Source organism: Terrapene carolina, unplaced genomic scaffold (genome assembly GCF_002925995.2).
Source record: "Terrapene carolina triunguis isolate 2854851 unplaced genomic scaffold, T_m_triunguis-2.0 Scaffold21, whole genome shotgun sequence".
NCBI lineage: Eukaryota > Metazoa > Chordata > Testudines > Emydidae > Terrapene > Terrapene triunguis.
In genome coordinates this window covers 37442229-37464251 of record NW_020664372.1, presented here as the reverse complement: position 1 = coordinate 37464251, position 22023 = coordinate 37442229, and the positions used below count along the sequence as shown (strand labels likewise).

General features: G+C 49.1%; 1 protein-coding gene across 1 annotated transcript in view; it reads right to left on the bottom strand.

Annotated features, from left to right (window-relative positions):
- ST6GAL2 (ST6 beta-galactoside alpha-2,6-sialyltransferase 2) overlaps positions 1 to 18222 on the bottom strand; it is a 73896-nt gene extending 55674 nt beyond the window's left edge. The window contains exon 1 of the mRNA XM_024224363.2: positions 18160 to 18222. The gene's annotated coding sequence lies outside the window, so the exon portion shown is untranslated. The remainder of the gene's footprint in view (positions 1 to 18159) is intronic.
- Between the last annotated feature and the right edge of the window lie 3801 nt (positions 18223 to 22023).

Here is a 22023-nt window from a genome sequence, read left to right as displayed (position 1 = left end):
TTGCTGACACCATGATTTTTAGAAAGTTATATAGTATACATTACTTATTTCAAGACTTTTCCAGAACTCTTATTATAACCCCATTGTTCTTATTCCAAACACTTATTCTATACGTATGGTTGCCAGGTGTCCAGTTTTCAACTGGAACACCCGGTCAAAAAGAGACCCTGGTGGCTCCAGTCAACACCGCTGACCGGGCCATTAGAAGTCTGGTTGGCACGGGGCTGGCAGGTTCCCTACCTGGCGCCACACAGCTCCCAGGAAGCAGCGACATGTCCCTCGGCTCCTAAGTAGAGGGATGGCCACGGGGGCTCCATGTGCTGCCCCCGCCCTGCGTGCCAGCTCCGCAGCTCCCATTGTCTGGGAACTGCGACACCTGGCCATGCCTCTGCCTAGGAGCCGAGGGACATGTCACCGCTTGCAGGGAGCTGCTCGAGGTGAGCACCACCCAGAGCCCACATCCCTCACCACGCCCCAACCCACAGCCCGCACCCAAATTCCCTCCCGGAGCCCGCACCCCTTCCCGCACCTGCCCCCCACACCCCAAACCCCTGCCCCAGACTGGATCCCCCTTCCACACCCTAAACCCCTCATTTCTGGCCCCACCCTGGACCCCCACGCCCTCAGCCCAGAGTCCATATCCCCTACCCCTGCCTCAGCCCAGACCCCCCCTCCCACACTCCGAACCCCTTTGCCCCAGCCCAGAGCCTCCTCCTGCACCCCAAACCTGTCATCTCCAGCCCCACCCAAGCCTGCACCCCCAGCCCAGAACCCATATCCTCTCCCGCACCCCAATCCCCTGCCCCAGCCCGGTGAGAATGAGTGAGTGAGTGAGTGAGTGAATGAGTGAGTGAGGGTGGGGGAGAGCGAGCAACAAAGGGAGAGGGGATGGAGTGGGGGGGGGGGGGAGAACAAGGCCTTGTAGAAGCAGTGGGTCAAAGGGCGGGGCAGGGGTGTGCCGTTTTGTGCAATTAGAAAGTTAGCAACCCTACTATAATGCCTTATGATATAGTCACCCCTGGCAGTTTATTCTCTTATAATCAGTGAGCTTCTTTGATACATCAAAATATGTCACCCTAGCTCAGGGATATTTCCTACGGTGTTTGTTTCCTGCCTCTTAAGTTTATCATTTGCTGTTGACAACAGCTTCTAATGAGAATACTAACTGATCTAAAATTCATTCATATCTTCATCCAAAACTTATTTCAGACAGATGAGTTTTGAATTCGGCTCATAATGCACTGTAAGGATTACAAACTTTATAGTTTGATAAACAGTGCAGGAATATTTAAAAATGTTTTTTCTTTGCAACCATCCTGTGCATTTGTTTTTTGTAAACATATACTTTGCAAAGACACATGGTTTTCAAGATGTCTGAATTAATATCTGAGGGATGCAATAAACCTCCAATAAAATTACAATGGATATAAGAGGACTTACATTCAAAGCAAATTTGTTTGTTAATAATTGGACACTGACTTCTATGTCAATTTATTGGTATCTGACGTACATTCCTGGCGTGATCCTGCTTCCATTACCTTCAATGGGACTGGATTGGGCCCTCACTAATTATATGTGGTGAAATCCTTGACCCATTGAACTCAATGGGAATTTTCCTATGGCCTTCAAATAGAGCCATGCTTTCTCCCATGTTTGTGTGGATTCTACATTTTGCTGCTTTTGTGGTGAGTGATAGATTTCCTGTGTCATAAAGTACAGGAAGTGCTGAACTAGCCATTCAGTTGTTGGCCATTCTACTGAGTCTTACCGCAAGGGTACTGCTTAGTCTAATTGTGGTGGCAGTTTCTGTGATCTGGAAACTTTTCTATTAGGAACCTGAGTCCACATTTCACAGTCGCCATCACATGGTAACAGGCTTTCATTTGCTATTGACTGATATCTGCTGGGAGAGCAATACAGCGGTGCACAGACAATCCAGGAAGTTTTTGGAAAGTGTAGGGGACAATTTCCTGGTGCAAGTGCTGGAGGAACCAACTAGGGGCAGAGCTCTTCTAGACCTGCTGCTTACAAACTGGGAAGAATTAGTAGGGGAAGCAAAAGTGGATGGGAACCTGGGAGGCAGTGACCATGAGATGGTCGAGTTCAGCATCCTGACACAAGGAAGAAAGGAGAGTAGCACAATACGGACCCTGGACTTCAGAAAAGCAGACTTTGACTCCCTCAGGGAACTGATGGGCAGGATCCCCTGGGAGAATAACATGAGGGGGAAAGGAGTCCAGGAGAGCTGGCTGTATTTTAAAGAATCCTTATTGAGGTTGCAGGAAAAAAACATCTCAATGTGTAGAAAGAATAGTAAATATGGCAGGCGACCAGCTTGGCTTAACAATGACTTGCTGATCTTAAATGCAAAAAAGAAGCTTACAAGAAGTGGAAGATTGGACAAATGACCAGGGAGGAGTATAAAAATATTGCTCAGGCATGCAGGAGTGAAATCAGGAAGGCCAAATCACACTTGGAGTTGCAGCTAGCAAGAGATGTTAAGAGTAACAAGAAGGGTTTCTTCAGGTATGTTAGCAACAAGAAGAAAGTCAAGGAAAGTGTGGGCCCCTTACTGAATGAGGGAGGCAACCTAGTGACAGAGGATGTGGAAAAAGCTAATGTACTCAATGCCTTTTTTGCCTCTGTCTTCACAAACAAGGTCAGCTCCCAGACTGCTGCACTGGGCAGCCCAGTATGGGGAGGAGGTGACCAGCCCTCTGTGGAGAAAGAAGTGGTTCGGGACTATTTAGAAAAACTGGACGAGCACAAGTCCATGGGGCCGGATGCACTGCATCCGAGGGTGCTAAAGGAGCTGGCGGATGTGATTGCAGAGCCATTGGCCATTATCTTTGAAAACTCATGGCGATCGGGGGAGGTCCCAGATGACAGGAAAAAGGCTAATGTAGTGCCCATCTTTAAAAAAGGGAAGGAGGAGGATCCGGGGAACTACAGGCCAGTCAGCCTCACCTCAGTCCCTGGAAAAATCATGGAGCAGGTCCTCAAGGAATCAATTCTGAAGCACTTACAGGAGAGGAAAGTGATCAGTAACAGTCAGCATGGATTCACCAAGGGCAAGTCATGCCTGACTAACCTAATTGCCTTCTATGAGGAGATAACTGGGTCTGTGGATGAGGGGAAAGCAGTGGGCGTGGTATTCCTTGACTTTAGCAAAGCTTTTGATACGGTCTCCCACAGTATTCTTGCCGGCAAGTTAAAGTATGGGCTGGATGAATGGAGTATAAGGTGGATAGAAAGCTGGCTAGATAGTCGGGCTCAACGGTAGTGATCAACGGCTCCATGTCTAGTTGGCAGCTGGTTGCAAGTGGAGTGCCCCAAGGGTCAGTCCTGGGGCCAGTTTTGTTCAATATCTTCATTAATGATCTGGAGGATGGCGTGGACTGCACTCTCAGCAAGTTTGCAGATGACACTAAACTGGGAGGAGTGGTAGATACGCTGGAGGGTAGGGATAGGATACAGAGGGACCTAGACAAATTAGAGGATTGGGCCAAAAGAAACCTGATGAGGTTCAACAAGGACAAGTGCCCACACACCCCCCAGCCCTCTGCCCCGACCTCGAGTTGCCCCCAACACCCAGCCTTCTGCCCTGACCTCCCCCCAATACCCAGCCTTCTGCCCTGCACTTCCACACACCCCCAGTCCTCTGCCCTGACCTCGAGTCGCCCCCAACACCCAGCCTTCTGCCCTGCACCTCCACACATTCCCAGCCCTCTGCCCTGACCCCCAGCCCTCTGCCCTTACCCCTGAACACCCCACACATCCAGCCTTCTGCCCTGCACCCCCCCACACACCCAGCCCTCTGCCCTGACCCCTGAATCTCCCCACACCCCCAGCCTTCTGCCCTGAACCCCCCCACATCCCCACTGTCCTCTGCCCTGACCTCTGAACCCCCACCACACACCCAGCCTTCTGCCCTGCACCCTCTGCCCTGACCCCTGAACCGCCCCCAGGTCTGGGGTCCCGGCTGCCGGCCCCTTGCCAGCTGGCGTCCCAGCCACAGGCCCCGCTCAGCCCGCTGCAGGCCTAGGTGAACAGAACCCCAGGCTGGAAGCGGGCTGAGCAGGCTGGCAGCGTAAGATCATTTTAATTTAATTTTAAATGAAGCTTCTTAAACATTTTGAAAACCTTGTTTACTTTACATACAACAATAGTTTAGTTATATATTATAGACTTATAGAGAGAGACCTTCTAAAAAACGTTAACATGTATTACCGGCACGCGAAACCGCAAAGTGGAAGATCTACCTACCCCACTACTAAAAATCTCCTGCCCGATGTGGGGCATGTGTCCCCCCACAATGACAGCTCCATGACATAAGGGAGATATGAACACCCTGCAGAGTCTCCTTGAACCCTTCACAAAGTCAGAGGGGACCAACAGTGTTTGACCCCTGGGATTTTAAGGTCTGATCCAAAGTCTTCTGAAGTCTTTCTGTTTGCGTCAATGGGCTTTGAATTACCAGCAGTCATTTTGTAGCCCTAGCTATAAAACATCTTTATCTGGTTATATTTATAGTGCTTACTATAATAAGGTGCAGACTATACAGGATGTGTTGTGAATCCTACTAGGAAGACAATTACATAGATATGCAATGAATAACATTTATTTCTCATTTACATTTAGATTTATAAAAAATATTCTTCCATAAAGCACAGGGCAAATATACCCAATGTAATAAAACACATGTAACTAAATATGAGCACATCTCTTTCAGGAAGTTGGAAAGTAAAGAAGGCCATCATCTATTACAGCCTGATCTTGTAAGGTGCACGGCTGCACATCCTCACCTCCCAAGAAGTCTGAAGCACCACGCAAGACTGGGCCTCTGGAAAGTCAATGTGCTTTGAAGGGCAGTAAACAAAGGCTCTGTCAGAGCAGCTGCTAGGAGCAAGTCCCAAGGTAAAGTAGTCTGGTAGCCAAATGCACGTTTTTGGCAGTACCTTGTTTCAGTGTCAGTACAATGTCTGGATGTGGATTCTGAATTTCCAGACCCTACATTCAAAGAAATTATCTGATGACACCTTGTCACTGTTGAACATTTTGAAATATGAACACTTAACTTATTACCATCTCCCTCCTGATTCACAAGTCAAGTGGCCAGGGCCTTTGCTAGCCATTTGGGTGCCCTATGCAGCCCCCCCACGTATGCTGCGTATGCTTAAGGACGGCCCTGCAAGTGGCAGAGAAAACACTTTCTCTGAATTTCAGTCGTTTTTTAAATGATGACTTCACACTAATATTTTGTTATGGAACATAATTTACTAGGCGTTACGTATGTTATGTCTGTGTTAGCATCCTTGTTAGTACGTCTCCTTGTCGTCCCTCCATGCCTGAACTGAGACAAAGGGCATATTCTTCTTGCTCCCTCAGAGCATACTCACGTAAATTCTTACATGCACTCATAAGAATTAATTTTCAAATACTGGACAATTATAGACATCATAAACCAGACAGTTATTCTCTTCATTCACCAATCCCTTAAATCCCACTAAACACCTAGAGCAATAGTAAACATTGTCAGTGGTACAGTGGCACCACCATCCAATGTAGATTATATACTTACAACTGGAATTTGTCAAATGCAAGAATTTCAACGTAGCTGGCCCATAGCATTCTATGCTAGAATACTGAGTAGAGACAGCTTCTCCGGGGTCTGGTCGGCACCAGGCCTTGACTGGTATGGCCAGTCCTCGGGTCGGTCACAGGCTGCAGGAGTCTCCCCAGCGGGAGCTAGGCCCCCAGCGTCTGGCTTCTCTGGCGGCCAGCCAGCTTCTGAGCCCTGGGGTGGGGCTTTTATACTTCCTGTCCTGTGCTTTGACCTTTGGGGGGCGGGCGGGCGCAGGCTCCAGTGGCTCCGCCCACTTTGGCATCCGGAGGGGCTCGTCCCTCTCTGGTGCGGCTGGGAGCCAGACTGCCTCACTACACACACCCCCACTCAAGGCTGGCTCCCGTTCATCAGGGCCAGGCCCTTCCATGCCTCCCAAGTGGGACAGAAAGTCTGCATTTTCGTGGTCCTTCCCGGCCCTATGGCGAACCGTAAAGGCACAGGGCTGTAGCGCCAGGTACCAATGCTGTAGTCTCATATTATCATCATCCTTCATCCAGGCCAACCACTGGAGTGCAGCGTGATCAGTGACCAATGTGAACGGGACTCCGAGGACATAGTAACGCAAGGCGTCACAAGCCCACTTTACTGCAAGGGCCTCCTTCTCCACCACCGCGTAGTTATTTTCCTGGGGAAACAACTTCCGGCTAATGTAGATGACCCGATGTTCTTCCCCACTCACTTCTTGGGATAGGACAGCCCCAAGTCCTACGTCTGAGGTGTCTGTCTGGAAGATGAACGGCTGGTCAAAATCGGGGCTATATAGGACCGGTTCACGGCAGAGACTTGCCTTGAGAGTCTGGAAGGCCTTGTCGCTCTCTCGGGTCCAAACTACTTGCCAAGGGCTGTCCTTGGTCAACAGCCCGGTCAAAGGGGCTGCAATCGCCGCAAATTGGGGAATAAACCACCAATAGTAGCCAGCCAGTCCCAGGAACTGGTGTACCTTGCGTTTTGTGGCAGGCGGTGGGCAGGTTGCAATGGCCTGAACTTTTCCCAAGAGGGGCTTCACCTGTCCGTTCCCTATGGTATACCCCAGATAGGTAGTTTCTTGCCAGCCAATGTGGCATTTCTTCGGGTTGGCTGTTAACCCCGCTGCCCGCAGGGATCTCAGGACCGCCGCTACCCGCTCTAGGTGGTTCTCCCAATGGCGATTATAGACAACCACATCATCAAGGTAGGCGGCAGCGTAGTCCCGATGGGGTTGGAGGAGGTGGTCCATCAGCTGTTGAAACGTGGCCGGGGCCCCATGGAGGCCAAAGGGCATCCGAGTAAACTGATACAGACCCGTGGGGGTGGCAAAGGCGGTCTTCTCCCTGGAGGCCGGGTCAAGAGGGATCTGCCAGTATCCCTTGCTCAGATCAAGGGTGGCGATGAAGTGGGCCTCTCCTAACCAGCCCAGCAGTTCACCTATCCAGGGCATCAGGTATGCATCGAACTTTGAGATGCATTGACGCGTCGGAAATCGATGCAGAACCGTTGTGTGCCATCAGACTTAGGTACCAGTGCTACCGGGCTGCGCCATTCGCTCTGCAATGGTTCGATGACTCCCAGGTCCAGCATGGCCTGTACTTCTTCTTCAACAACCTGCTGCACGTAATATGGCAAGGGCCTGGTAGCGCCCAAGATCACCACCCCAGGTTCTGTCTGAATAGTATGATGGACGAGGGTTGTGTATCCTGGTTGGGCTGTGAAAGTGCGCGGAAACGCTTGTAGGAGACATTGGGTCTGCTTAAGTTGCTCCTCAGTCAGTGTCTCCCCGAGCTGGGGTCCTGCGGGGTCCTCTGGACGTGTTACATGGGGACCCAGCTCAGGTTCCGGTGGGTAAGGGTTAATTAAGAGTCCCTCTCACTCCCGCCAGGGTTTGAGGAGGTTGATATGGTACCGTTGAGTTTTCTTGCACCGGTCGGGCTGGTTGATCTCATATGTGACAGGCCCGACCTTTTGGACCACCTCATAAGGCCCTTGCCAATGGGCCAGAATCTTGGACTCACTCGAGGGGAGGAGGAGTAAAACTCGATCACCGGGTTGGAAGTCGCGGGTCCATGCGTCCCGGTTGTAGGTCTGGGCCTGAGTATCTTGGGCGGCCTTCAAATTCTCCCGAGCCAGGGGCCCAGCCTGAGTAAGGCGCTCCTGGAGCTGGAGTACGTATTTTAAGAGGCCTTGGGTAGGCGACGGGGCTTGCTCCCATGTCTCCCTCATTAGGTCCAACAGTCCACGCGGGAGGCGACCATATAACAGTTCAAAAGGGGAAAACTTTGTAGAGGACTGGGGAACCTCCCGAACTGCCAGGAGCAGAGGTGGGAATAGCTGGTCCCATCAGCGGAGATCTTCTTGGGGGAACTTGCGTAACATGTCCTTGAGGGTCCGGTTAAACCGTTCGACCAACCCGTTGGTCTGTGGATGGTAGACCGACGTGCGTAGTTGCTTGATCCCCAGAAGCTCACACACCTGTCGCAACAGCCGGGAAGTAAAGTTGGTGCCCTGGTCCGTGAAAATCTCCCGGGGCAGGCCTACGCGAGCAAAGACCTTCACGAGCTCACCCGCTATGGTGCGGGCCGTGATGCTTCGGAGGGGTATTGCCTCTGGGAAACAGGTAGCATAATCCACCATGACCAATATATACTGAAACCCAGCGATGCTTTTTGGGAGAGGTCACACCAGGTCCATGGCCACACGCTCGAAGGGGGTTTCGACCAAGGGCATGGGGACCAGGGGGGCCTTGGGGGTCTGTGGAGGAGCAGCCAACTGGCAGTCCGGACAGGACTTACAGTAGTTCCTCACGTCCTGGTGTATACCAGGCCAGAAGAAGCGCATCAATATTCGGGACACAGTCTTCTCCTGGCCCAAGTGTCCGGCCGCCGGGATGTCATGGGCTAGTTTCATGACGGCTCGCCGGTGGCATTGGGGCACGAGTAGTTGGGTCTGGGAATCCCCTGTGCGGGGGTCCCGCTCGACCCGATAGAGGCGATCCTGCCACAGTTCAAAGTGTGGCCACTGTGTCGCCCGGTGTGGATCAATGACGGCGCCATCGACAGCGGCCACCTGCTCGTATGCCCGCTTGAGTGTGGGATCAGCCTTTTGATCATGGCAAAAGTCGGTGTGAAGCGAGAGCTCACCAATAGCTTCTGGTGGCGAGTCCTCAGGTTCTTCCCTCAGTTCATTATGGTCGGGTGCCTCCCCCTCTTCTGCCCAGGCCTCGGGGGGGGGTCTCCTTCCAAGACTGGGGTGACCCTCGGGCTTTCCCCGGTGTTGCAGGAGAGGACTTCTGGGAACTCCGGCCAGTCCCGCCCCAGGATCACCAGGTATGCGAGGTGCGGGGCCAGACCAACCACCATCGGTCAGGTGACCCCATCCACAGTTAGCTGGGCTCGAAAACTGGGGTAGGGTCGTACGTCCCCATGAATACACTGTAGCCGGATCGTCCCCAGGCGGGCGTCGGCCTGGAGGCCTAGGCTTTGGCGGATCAGTATCTGGCCGCAGCCTGAATCAATTAGGACCACGGTTGGGTAACCCTCGACAACCACTAGCACCGTAATCTTGGTGGCCTGTGGACGTCGGGCACAGGCTTCTCCTGTGCAGACCTGGCTGAAGCAGCAATCCATCGCTGTGCAGTCCCGTTGTAAATGGCCATATTTCCCACAGGAAAAACAGGGCCCAAGGTCCGACCATCCAGGCCGTGGCAGTGTTCCCACCGCTCCATGGGGAGGGCTCCAGTTGGTTCCTCGCGGAACTGGTCGAGGTCCTAGGGCTTGTCGCACCGGGGCCTCGGCCGGACGGGGTCAGGGCTCCGGACCCCGTGAGGGAATTTGTGAGTCAGTCCGGGTGGGCCCCCTTCTCTCTGAGTTAGGGTTCTCCGACCCTAGTGGGGCTGCTCAGTTAGTCGGACCCACCAGTGCGTCAGCGGCTAGGAAATCCTCCATCAGGGTGATGGCGGCGGCTAGCGATGCAGGCCGATGGCGGAGGACCCAGGCCCTTCCTCGTGGCGCTCCAGCACGATTTGTTCGGTGAGTTCCTCCAGGGTTCGTCTTTCAGGCTGCAGCCACTGCTTGCACGCCTCCCTTAGCTCCTGAGCTATCAGCTGGGGCTGGGCACCTGTACGGTAGGCCAGGCTCCGGAACCGCTGCTGGAAGATTTCCGGACCCACATCCAAGGCATCTAAAATTGCCGCCTTTACTTGACTATAGTCCTGTGCCGCGTCTGTGGACAGGCCCTGATAGATGGTTTGGGCGGTCCCGGTCAGGTATGGGGCCAAGAGGGTAGCCCATTGGTCAGGGGCCCAGCCGGCAACTACCGCCACCCGTTCAAACGTCACCAGAAAGGCCTCTGGGTCGTCGTTGGGGCTCATCTTTGTCAACCAGATGGGCGGGGCACTGCTGGGTTGCCCCGGGGGGCCCACTGGCTGGGGCTCCGCAGGACGGGGCAGCAGCGTCACCAACTGCTGCAGGCATTGTTGCTGGTGGTCCCGGTTCTGGCGTCCCAGTTCCAGAATCAGCTGCTGCTGTTGTGTCCCAAGCTGCTGGACCAGTTGCTGCTGCTGCTGAAGCTGGGCCACCTGCTGCTGTTGTTGGCTCTCCACTAAGAATTTAATAAGCTTCTCCACGTCCATGGTTGCCCCGGGCGCGTCTCCTCAGATCCCTCCTCACAGGGATCAGGGGACCGCTGCCCACGTTCTCCACCATGTGTAGAGGGGTTCGGTTGGGGGTTGCCCCTCTCTGGGGCAGCTGGGAACCAGGCCGCCTCACTACTTAGGTCTGGTGAGTCGGGGAATTAGCCTAGTGGGGCAGGAAACAGTCAAGGGCTCAGGCCCTCAGGCAGGGGCTGAGCAAATAGTTCACTGAGAGGCCCAGGCCCTGGGTCAGGGCGGGGCAACACACAGTCTGGAGCTCAGGCCCACAGGCAGGGGCTGAGCAAATAGTTCAGGAACAAAAACCCAGACTCCTGGTTCTGAGCGTCTGGGGCGAGGGGGAGACTGCCACGCATAAGTGGGATGGCAGGGGGGACGCAGGCCCGCCCACTCCACTGCGTCCCAGCCTGGGGCCCTAACAGCGACAGGCAGCCTGCTGCTGTGTCAGTGGGGAGCCTGGCCGCAACACACTGACATCGGCTCTGGGTGTGCCATAGCCAGACTAGGGTCGGCTGCCCCTGGGCTACTTCCTACCTCCCCCTCTAGCAGTACCTGCATCTGGTCGGTGTCCTCCACGGAATCAAGCACCCTGGGCTCCTCAAGGTACTTGGCGAGCGGTAGGCTTGGCAGCTCCTCTGGATCGCTTCTCCCTGGTAGGCTTAACAGCTTCTCCAGGGTCTGGTCGGCACCCGGCCTTGACTGGTATGGCCAGTCCTCGGGTCGGTCACAGGCTGCAGGAGTCTCCCCAGCAGGAGCTAGGCCCCCAGCGTCTGGCTTCTCCGGCGGCCAGCCAGCTTCTGAGCCCTGGGGTGGGGCTTTTATACTTCCTGTCCTGCGCTTTGACCTTTGGGGGGCGGGCGCAGGCTCCAGTGGCTCCGCCCACTTTGGCATCAGGAGGGGCTCATCCCTCTCTGGGGCGGCTGGGAGCCAGGCCGCCACACTACAGATGCATACCTTCTCTTTGACAGGTACAACAATTCTACCTCAAAGAATGGCTCAAGTTCTAGCAGAGCTACAGAAGCAAGTAAAGTGCATCAGTTGAGTGCAAAACACACAGTTAACTCCACAGAAAGTTGTCTTGATGGTTACTGAAAATAAGAAACACTTCATTTAACATAATTTGTTCAGAACTCATTTAAGACAAGAAGTTTCACCAAATGATACACACTAACGCACCAGCTACACATCAAGGGGAGAGAAAACACCCCAGTGGAAATAAACCAGGGAGGTACAGTAATCAACATAAAAGACATGGCTGCCTTGTCTGAGGAAGCTGGCGATGTCCCTGTATAATAGGGGTTCCCAAACTTGGTTCGTGGCTTGTTCAGGGTAAGCCCCTGGCGGGCCGCGAGACGCTTTGTTTAACTGAGCATCTGCAGGCACGGCTGCTCGCAGCTCCCAGTGGCCGCGGTTCGCCATTCCCGGCCAATGGGAGCTATGGGAAGCAGTGTGGGTCGGGCCACCGCTTCCTCAGCTCCCATTGGCCGGGAACAGCGAACTGTGGCCACTGGGAGCTACGAGCAGCCGTACCTGCGGACGCTCAGGTAAATAAAGCGTCTCATGGCCTGCCAGGGGCTTATCCTGAACAAGCCGCGAACCAAGTTTGGGAACCCCTGCAGTATAATAAATGGTGATGGTTGCAAAAGAGAACCCAGTGTGATAATAATATCAGTATTATCACAGGATGCTGATGTATTTGTCTTAGTCTTGTACAATTACCTTAAACAGGGCCAAAGATCTTTAGTGATTATGGAACCCCCCGTTCCAAGAGAGAGCTAAAATTGACATCCGTACTATTGCAGAGCCACACCAGAACATTGTACCAAGACTGTCAGCTGCCCATGCACTCTCAGGCTGTGAAATTGTGCCACCATGTTGGAAGCACAGCAGACATCATAGACAGCAAACATTGGAAAAGGTACCAAACCAACACCAAATTTCAGCTCCTTATCACCAACAACTGAAGCATTTATAAAAATGTAAAATAAGCACATCATCAGGCATGTGTACAAAAAAGTGCTTTGGGTCCAGATCACCACCACTTGATCTACTGGACCAGTATGGATGGATATGCAAGTTTCTGCTCCCAAAACCTGTACCAGACAGTGTGGTGCTTTCTCCTCCAAATATTCTGAAGTTAATCAAGTGCTCATTAGAGTGATGCACCTTGTAAGTCTATGAGATGTGGATGTAAGAGTGCCAAACTGCCACGTATCATATCCTTTGCATGCCAGGGAGATGTGGTGCATTGCTATGATCTGACAAAATCACCTTTAGCACTTGCAGATGAAAACAGGAATAACAAGTAGTGACCTGTATTACTCATATTAGGACACACAGCTGTAATGTGAATAAGGAAAAACACTAGCAATCATTTGTAATGCTTCTAAAATGAAGTATATGGTTAAAAGTATTATTTATTATTAGTTTGTTGAATATTTTTCATATTAGGAAGAGTGGTCACTGTATCAAATGAAAATTGAGATCCATGCAATACATCAACCCCCCTCCTCATGCCTATTTTTCATAAGAACATAAGAACGGCCATGCTGGGTCAGACCAAAGGTCCATCTAGCCCAGTATCCTGTCTTCCGACAGTGGCCAGTTCTTATGTTGATATTTCAAAATAGTCAACAATGATAAAGTGTCATCAGGCAGATTCTTAAAAGGTATGGTCTTGAAATACAGAATCCACACAAAAACATTGTGTTCACCCTAAAGCCAGGTTGATCAGAGTGGCTTCTGGACTAAAGAGCTCCTCATCAAGATCACCCTGTTATCAGCTTCCCGGCATTTACATCCAAGAACTGTTAGCTCAAGCAATTCACAACATATATCTGTCTGCATACATTAAACCTCAGTTTAAATTTATACAAATGATCATCATAATTATGGTAATCTTAATCCTCAAGGCTGATGGCTGTACATTCATGTATTTTAAACAAGCCCATTTTTAAAAAATCCAATTAAGCTAAAAAACTGATTTTTCTGAATTAAAAAAAGCAGTTTGTTAAAAACACTATCACTAATATGGATAACAAAAACTCACTAGAGTTTCGCATGAGTAAAAGTTTCAGGACCAGATCAAGAATGTAATCTAAGATTGCCCACAAGATTTACAAAAAACTTGTTGCGTATGTTTTTAATGTGATGTCATAATAATTGTCCATAACACTATTATGCCCCAATTCTTCAATCACTCACATGTTTACCTTGAAGCACACAAATAGTTCAATTGTGGAGAAACAAAATCCATTGTGGAACAAATGCATGTGTTTAACTTTAAGCACATGCATAAGTGTTTGCAAGATTGGGGCCTTTGACTGTAAACTCTTCAGGGCTCAGGTGTATCTTCCTATGTGTCTGTACAGCAGCTAACATAACTTCTTGTATCTTTGAAAGCTATTTTCAAAATAGTCAACATCTGTGAATGAAATAATCACTAAGGGAAACTCTGATTTATGCACCTGAAATATTTTAAGTTTCTAAACTTTCAGGGGTAAATACATGTAACTTGCTAATTTGTGTAAATCTGTGCCCACATTTTAATAGATATGTGCACCCAATTTTAATGTACCCCAAGATATACAATATATGATGAAATACAGAATATTGATCTGAGTCAGTACAACCAAGAGAATACATAACTAAAAAAAGAGCCATCTAATATGAAAGTGAAAAACAAGCAGCATATTTACAAAATAGAGCCCTAAGGATACAAAGTTCATGGTAGAACAATGCATGCAGCTGCTCTAAAAGTAAGCATGCTCAGATAAAGAAATTCTGAAAGTAATTATTTTTCCTGGATACAGTGTACATAGATCACTGCACTAAGCTTACATAATTAAACAAGACAAAAGGTCAGATGGTACCTAATAAACCATTTATAACAGTAATTATAACTGAGCTGTGGCAGTCTAGTACTTTATAATAACTAACAACTGTGTAATAATTAGAGGAAAATCTCCTGTTTTAAGTTTCTTTCATTGTAAATCAATACCACCAGCATTACCAACCCATTTTTTCTAATATACTTTAGGAGCACAAAAAGGGACTGTAGTATTAGAAAATGCTATTTAATGGCTTAATCTTGCAAACCCTTACTGAAGAGAAGCCCCACTGAAGTCCCCAAGAGCCTGATTAAACAAAACAGTATTTGGTTCTGCACTTAAAAAGTGGGAGAAAACTCAAGTATTGTGTCTTCTGTATCAAGGTCCCAACTCCTTAGTTCCAAAGTTACTGCAGCACAGGAGAAATCAAACTTTTTCATAGGGTGGACTGTATCCCAGAAATTGTCTCACTGATCATCTCCAGTCCATTTGTATTCTGGTGAACACTCTCCCCTACCATTTGTAAAAACCCAACAGAAACAACATCAATTGCTTACACTGACAACTAATATTAAAAAGTAGTACATGTTTAGCTTCTCTTAATCCCATTAACAACTAACCCAAGGAAAAGAAGCCCAGTAACACATGCCAACTAGCTCTACATAAACCATCAGCACGTGCTCTGTAAACCCTCAGTGGTCCCCAAATCAGAGTTTGAAAATTGCTGCTGTAGCAGAGGAGTGTGTTCCTACTGAGAGTTTTACATACAATTCTGGACTGGACAAGCAGATATTCCAGCACCTTGTGCTAACATACCCTGGTGAAAATCCAGAGTACTCCAGTACTGTAAATCTTCAATAACTCCACCATGACCTAATTTAGCATGATCAGTCTGGTATTTTGTTTTATTTACCACAGCTCTTGCCAAACTGAATTAAAGTATCAGATTCCATGAAAAAAAAAATTAAGACAATGTAAGTTTTGCATGAGAGAGCACTCAAAATCAGGAAATGGATATGCAGATTTTGTTAACGCACAACCTTAACTCTGCCCCCAAATGCAGTGATATTGTATTGTATAATATAAGAAATCATGTAAACCCTCCTGTGACACACATGCCTAAGGGACAGATTTATGGTTGGTGTGTAACTTTCACTTTGGCATTTCCTTACTTGATCACTTAAATGGACAACCCTAACATTCTCTTAGGATATTCCATTATAAAATGATCCTAATTGTGTGGTTTTGTAGTTTTTCTTTAACACAGGGGAAAGCAAAAACATAAGGAGATGGCACTTCACAAGTCAGCTGTCCTGCTGTCTTCCAGTAGTTTGTGTAAACTCCAAATCTGGAATTATCTGCCCAGGCATTCCTGGATAACCCATGCCTGTGCACAGGTGGGGCCACTTGACAAAACATCTTCTATTACCAACATCAGGAGCTGCACAGATCCTAAAGTAAATCACAGTAGGCTTCCTCCTACAAACTGTGCGAAGTGCAGCGCAGCCCTCACTGAAGTCCCTATCTTATACCGTATAAGCCACAGGCAACTGCCGCGCCTATGTAGAGCCTCTCTGACTTGAATGGCTTCTGCCTGGATACTGTAGTCAACCCACTCAAATTGCAGAATCAGGGCTTAATTCCTTGCTCATTAAAAGGTGCACAGGACTTACCCCATGCACAACTTTAGTATGCTTCTCAGTACATAGTCAAGTTAGCCAGTCAGACATGCACAACATAGACTTCTTTAGCTGTACAATTTACGATCTTGGTTAAAAAAAAAAAAAGATGCAAAATGTACTGCACATGCCTAGCCTATGATTTTTCAGTCAAATCAAATAAAATTCACCAGAAAACTCAAAAACACTTCTCTTTCTTGGTCTATTTCCAAGTCAAATTCCAAATCACAGCCATTCAGAGTAAAGGGTTATTTTAAACAAAAATTGCACGAACTTTATTTTTAAGTGGGAAAATGCCCCCTCCCCACATTATCAAAACCAACTGAGTTATTTCTGCTCAAGCTTTCAAAAATAAATAATCTTCAGGAAAAGACCAAACCTGGAAAATTTCATCCCAAAAGATGAAAACTCAGAAAGTTCTGAGAGACTAAAAACAGAAGGTTAGAATAAAAACTATTATGAAACCTTGACTATAATGATTGTTGCTGGCTCTACTATAACATCACTTATTATTTAACATTTTTACATGCGAAAACAAATTAATCTTAATATTCCATAAGTAGGGCCCTACCAAATTCAAAGTCCATTTTGGTCAATTTCACGGTCACAGGATTTTAAAAATCATAAATTTAATTATTTCAGACATTTAAATCTGCTATTTCATGGTGTTGTAACTGTAGGGTCCTGACGCAAAGGGGGATTGTGAGGGGGTTGCAAGGTTATTGTAGGGGGGGTTGCGGTATTGCCACCCTTACTTGTGCATTTCTGCTGGCAGTGGTGCTGCCTTCTGAGCTGGGTGGCTGGAGGCCAGGAGCACAGCTCTGAAGGCAGCGCCACTGCCAGAAGCAGCGAAAATGTAAGGATGGCACAGTATAGTATTGATACCCTTACTTCTGCGCTGCTGCCTTCAGAGCTGAGCCCTTGGCCAGCAGCTGCCACTCTCTGGCCACCCAGCTCTGAAGGCAGCGGCAGAGAAGCAAGGGTGGCATGGTATGATATGGTATTGCCTCCCTTACTTCTGCACTGCTGCTGTCCGGACACTGCCTCTGGGTGCCTGGCCAGCAGACGCTGCTCTTCAGCCACCCAGCTCGGAAGCAGCGCAAAAGGAAGGGTGGCAATACCATGACTCCCCTACAATAACCTTGCAACCCACCCCCCCGCAACCAAATTTTGGGTCAGGACCCCCAGTTTGTGAAATGCTGGTCTCCGCCGTGAAATCTGTATAGCATAGGGTAAAAGCACACAAAAGACCAGATGCATTTTTCACTGCTGTGAATTTGGTAGGGCCCTATCCATAAGTGATTAAATAAATCATTCATATCAGTAATCAATTCAAAGTATTTTTCTAATATTCATTGACACCAATTTTAATTAAAATAACTATAAAAATAGTATAATATTACTGAGGCTAAAATACCATATAAAAATATAATCATTCGACAGAAAGGACCAAAGTTGCATATTAAAGATACATTGATAAGTATCTTTTTCCCCTGAAAATATTGATTCTTACAATATAAAACAGTTGCATAACTATTCCAAGTTCAACCTGAGAAAACAAAGAGGGAGCTAGTAAAAAAGCCTTGGAAAGCAATATCACAAAAAGGTCTCATTTAAATTCCTGGAAAGCGCCGCTTCTCTAAATATATCTATTCAGCTCTCTGAACAGGCAAGTCCTGCTAAAACACACACACTGCCTACTGTAACCATGAGACTGAGCTATGCCACCGAGAATCCATACGGCTACACGTATATATTTCACACCCAGACCCAGTAAATGGTGGAAAGCAGAAAACCGCCCCACAAAAAGTACATTTTGCGAGTGTGTGTGTGTGTGTGTGTTTGCAGCCCAATCGTGGGCTTTTTCTCAGACCTTTATATTCGCGATCGCTACCGGGGAGGATCAATCCAAACCCGGAGCTCTTTGCTTTCATTCGGATTACTCTATCGGCAAACAAGAACGCCAAGGGGAACAGAAACCGCGGCGCTTCTCTGAAGGGTAACATACTTCCGATCCCCTTCAGCGCCCGGCCACACCAGTCCGCGTGCGCGCCGGGGGCATCCCGCTGCTGGCCTGAGCGCCGCCGCGGCTAAACCAAGCCAGCGGGGCGCTGCGGGAAGGCGGCGTCCGTCCCTCCCTCCGACCTTCGCGCCTCGCCCAGGCGGCGCAGCCCGTCCTAGGACCGCCTCAGCATCGCTCCGCTGGGCGCTGCCAGCGCGTCCCCTCCTTGCCACCTTGCGCAGCCCCCCGGGCTCACCCACCGCCAGTCTCCTCCCTGGGGGCCAGTCACGCGTGCGCCCCCTCCCCCCGGCGGGGGATGCTGCTATTGTCTCTCCCCGCCTCGCCCATCGCTGCCCCTGGGAGCGGGGCTGCTTCGCCCCCTCCCGGGTCGCCCCCATTACCTAGCAGGAGCAGGGCTGCGAGAGCCGCGGGGAGCTGGGGCGCGGCGGGGGCTGCAGGGCGGCTGCCCGGCCGGCTGGAAGCGCAGCTCGCTGCTGCGGGGCGGACATGCTGAGGCTGCTGCTCCTGTGCAGCCGCCGGGTTGGGAGCTGCCGCCGCTGCCGGCTCCGCGTCCCGGACTGAGGGAGGGAGGGAGCGCGGGAGGGGCGGGCAGCAGCCGGCTCGGCGCTGCCCGGCTCATTGTTCGGGGAAGGGCAGGGGCGGGGTCACTGCTGCCTGCCTGGGGGCGCGGTGCCCCGCCTCGGGCTCAGGCGGAGCCGCGGGGAGCCCCGCATGTGCCGCTGCAGAGCCCCGCCGCTGGGTGCCCGGGGGACGCGCGCCCGCCCACTACATTGGCCGTGGCCCCCAGTGGGTGCGGCTCGGGGCGCTGCCGGGCTGGGAGCCCTGAACCTCAGCCGTCTCCCGCCCCCCCCCCTCCGACCCGGGGGGCCGCCGACACACGGGAGGCGCCTCCGGGCGCTCAGCCACGCCGCCTCCCCTAGAGCCAGGACCGACTTGGAGCTGGGCGCTTTAGCCGGACTCTCCGGCCCGGCCGCGGAGAACCGCTGTAGATCATCGCTGGGCGAATCCACCAAAACACGTGCGCCTGGAGAGAGTTTGGGGGGTGAAGCCGGGACCGGGTGCATTGAAACCCCGGCTCGAGCCTGCAGTTTCTAACAACCGCGAGCTTGCTGGAGGGTCACAGCCAATGGCAACCTATGTCTGCAAGACCGCTGCCTGCAGACAGCGCAGGTTGCCTTGCGGGAGGTGACCTTCGGGCATCCGCAGCGGGTCCAGCGCGCTACGCTGCCTTTTAGTTACTGCCCTGTGGCTCGTCCTGCAGTACATGCCCTCAGTAGTGCCCTCTAGCTGCCTCACGAGCAGTTTTGGAGGCTACATGTGGATGATAAAGCATCTTGCAAAGTAAAAGCAGCGGGTGAGGGGAAGAGGGGACGTATTTTTCCCATACAAGAAAGTTTTAGGTAAAATTTAGTTTGATGTGGCGGGCGCAAACCCCCGAAAGGCGGCTGATGTGACAGTTCCACCACCCACGTAGAAAGCAAGGCAGGCAGGAGGTATTGAAAAAGGTTGGGCTTTTAAGATAACACTCCATTCATGAGGGAGACATTTTAAGCTTGTAAAGGCTTAGTTGAAGTTATCATCTACATGTCTACAAATTGTGTATAAAGGCCTCAAAAACAATACAATGAAACCTGTAAGAACAGCCCCAGCAAAGGAAATTAAAAATAAAAGTTAAAAAGGAACTACTGTAAATACGCCTTTGTACCTCTACATTTTTAAGTAACCAACCCAGACTGGTTGCTTCCTGCTGGATTCTCAGTTAGCTCCCACAAGCAGATTTATTAGAATGAAAGTTATTTGCAACCTAATCCTTGCTAGGCAAGTATTTGGAAAGCCATTGATTTTATTATTTTAGGGCTAAATTCTGCTATCCTTATTCAGATTTAATAGTAGTTTACCACAGACGGGTGGGTGCTTTGATCACACTTTTTATTTGAATTGAACTATTCACCTGCTTAAAGTTAAGCATCTACATAAGCCTTTGCAAAACTAGGGTTTTATTGTGTCTGTATCTGTTGTATCTAAAATATTCAAAACAAAGTTAATGAAAGAAATTTTTTCTTAACTGTTCAAGAAAAGTTAATCAAAACAATGGGCATTAAAGTTAAGTAGGAGACAACATGCTAAAACAAATTAAAATATAACATGTTAAAACCATACAAATAAAACAAAGGTATTAAAGACAAAACAGGATCAAGAAGCAGTGGGTTAAAAATAAAGAAGCCCAACTGTTGAAACAACCCTCCATACGCAAAGCAAATACTAATGATCAGGGCCGACGAGAGGGGGGGAAGCCAGTACAAATTACCAGGGCCTGGTGGTCCGGAAGGGGGCCCGGCTTCCCCAGCTTCCCCTCTCACCAGAGATGTACTCAGGGCCGGCTCCAGGCACCAGCCGACCAAGCACGTGCTTGGGTCGGCACCTTGTAAGCGGTGGCCAATCTTGGGGTGGCGGGGCAGTGCTTGGGTTTTTGTTTGTTTGTTTGTTTTGTTTCAGCACGGCGCTCAGGGGTTTTTTTTTTTTTTTTTTGGTTTTTTGGGGGGGGGTTGGGGTTTTTTGTTGTTTTTGGTTCAGCGGGGCGGCGCTCGGAGGGGTTGTTTTTGGTTCAGGGGAGCAGCGCTGGGAGGTGTTGTTTTTGGTTCGGCGCGGCGGCGCTCGGGGGTGGGGGTTGGTTTTGGTTCGGCAGGGCAGCACTGGGTTTTTTTGTTTGTTTTTGGTTCAGCGGGGTGGCGCGGGGGGTTGTTTTTGGTTCTGCGGGGCGGCGCTGGGTTTTTTGTTTGTTTTGTTTTTGGTTTGGTGGGGCGGTGCTGGGGGGGGGTTGTTACGGCGAGGCGTTGTTTGTTTGTTTGTTTGTTTTTTGCTTGGGGTGGCAAAAAAGTTAGAGCCGGCCCTGGATGTTTTTAAGAGTTTGGCAACTGCTGGGTAATCATTCTAAGGATTTGTTGCTGCCTGAAAGTTATTCCCGTAGTCATTCAAAAATCTAAAATTTTCACTTAATGCCAATTTTATTTATATTTGCTTTGCCTACCAAGTAACTTTCTTTTTTTTTTTTTTTTTTTTCAGATTTGTTGCATCACTCTACAAAGATACCTGCTGGCTGGTACAATTAACCATAAGCATGTGTCATACAAAAATACAGTAGAAGATATATATTACTAACCCAATTTTCTTTTTTTAAAGTAGGAATTTGATTATATAGAAATACAGTTCCTGATATGTATATCACAGTTCTAAAATGTGCTATTCTTTATAGTCATTCCACTTTTACCATTCCAAGTGAAAATTAATTTCAATTTAGAAGCAGAACAAATGAATAGTATGAGTTAGGTAATATTATGAAAAAGCTGGTAGCACAAAGATATTCTACGTGTGATATAAGGACAGCACCTCACCTGGACATTTTTCTCCCTATCAGGAGAATTCAGCAGTAGGGAGTTAAACTGTTTGAGCACAAGTATCATAGGTAGATTCTATTGATATTAAAGTCCATCTAAATGTAAAATTTATCTCTTGGAAGGCAGTTGGAGGTTGTCTGCAGAGAGATAAGGTTTGCTTTTGCCTCTGGCTTTGGGTGCATTTTGCTTTCAGCTCAGCCAGTGAACTCTGAAGAATAAAGATCCGTATAGCCCGAAGTTCCTACCACTGTCCTGATTCTGATTTCACTTACATTACTGTAAATAAAGAACAACTCAATGGAGTTACATTGGAGTAAAGACTCTGTGAGATTATTATTATCAGCCCCCACCATGATTTCAAAACACCTGGAGAAAAGGTTTGAAGTTCAGAGGACAGTATTTGCTGGAAAGTCCAGCTTTTCTAAAGGTGCAAGAATCTACATGCAAGTAATCAAGTATGGGTGAGCGTTTCTTTTATATATAGTTGGCATGAGGATAAAGTTTCAGATACTATATACACAGCGATATGGTTTCTGCTTTTCTGTTACTGAGTTTAAATACTGGTGTAAGTGCATCTATTATTTTGTTGCTGAATTAGAGGCACATATATAAAGGGAATAAATAACCTAATTTAGCCTGATCTTGAGACACAGGCCCTTAAAGTTATAACAGATCAGTGTAGTGATCATCTAAACCTACAAGATATAGTTTATAACCAAAGCCTTCAAAGCCCTGTTACAAATCAATTAATCACTCCCAGGACATGTCCATAACAAATGTAATGGGTGAATTCCTGGCCCCATTGAAGTCAAAGAGGTTTTGCCACTGACTTTAGTAGGGCCAGGATTT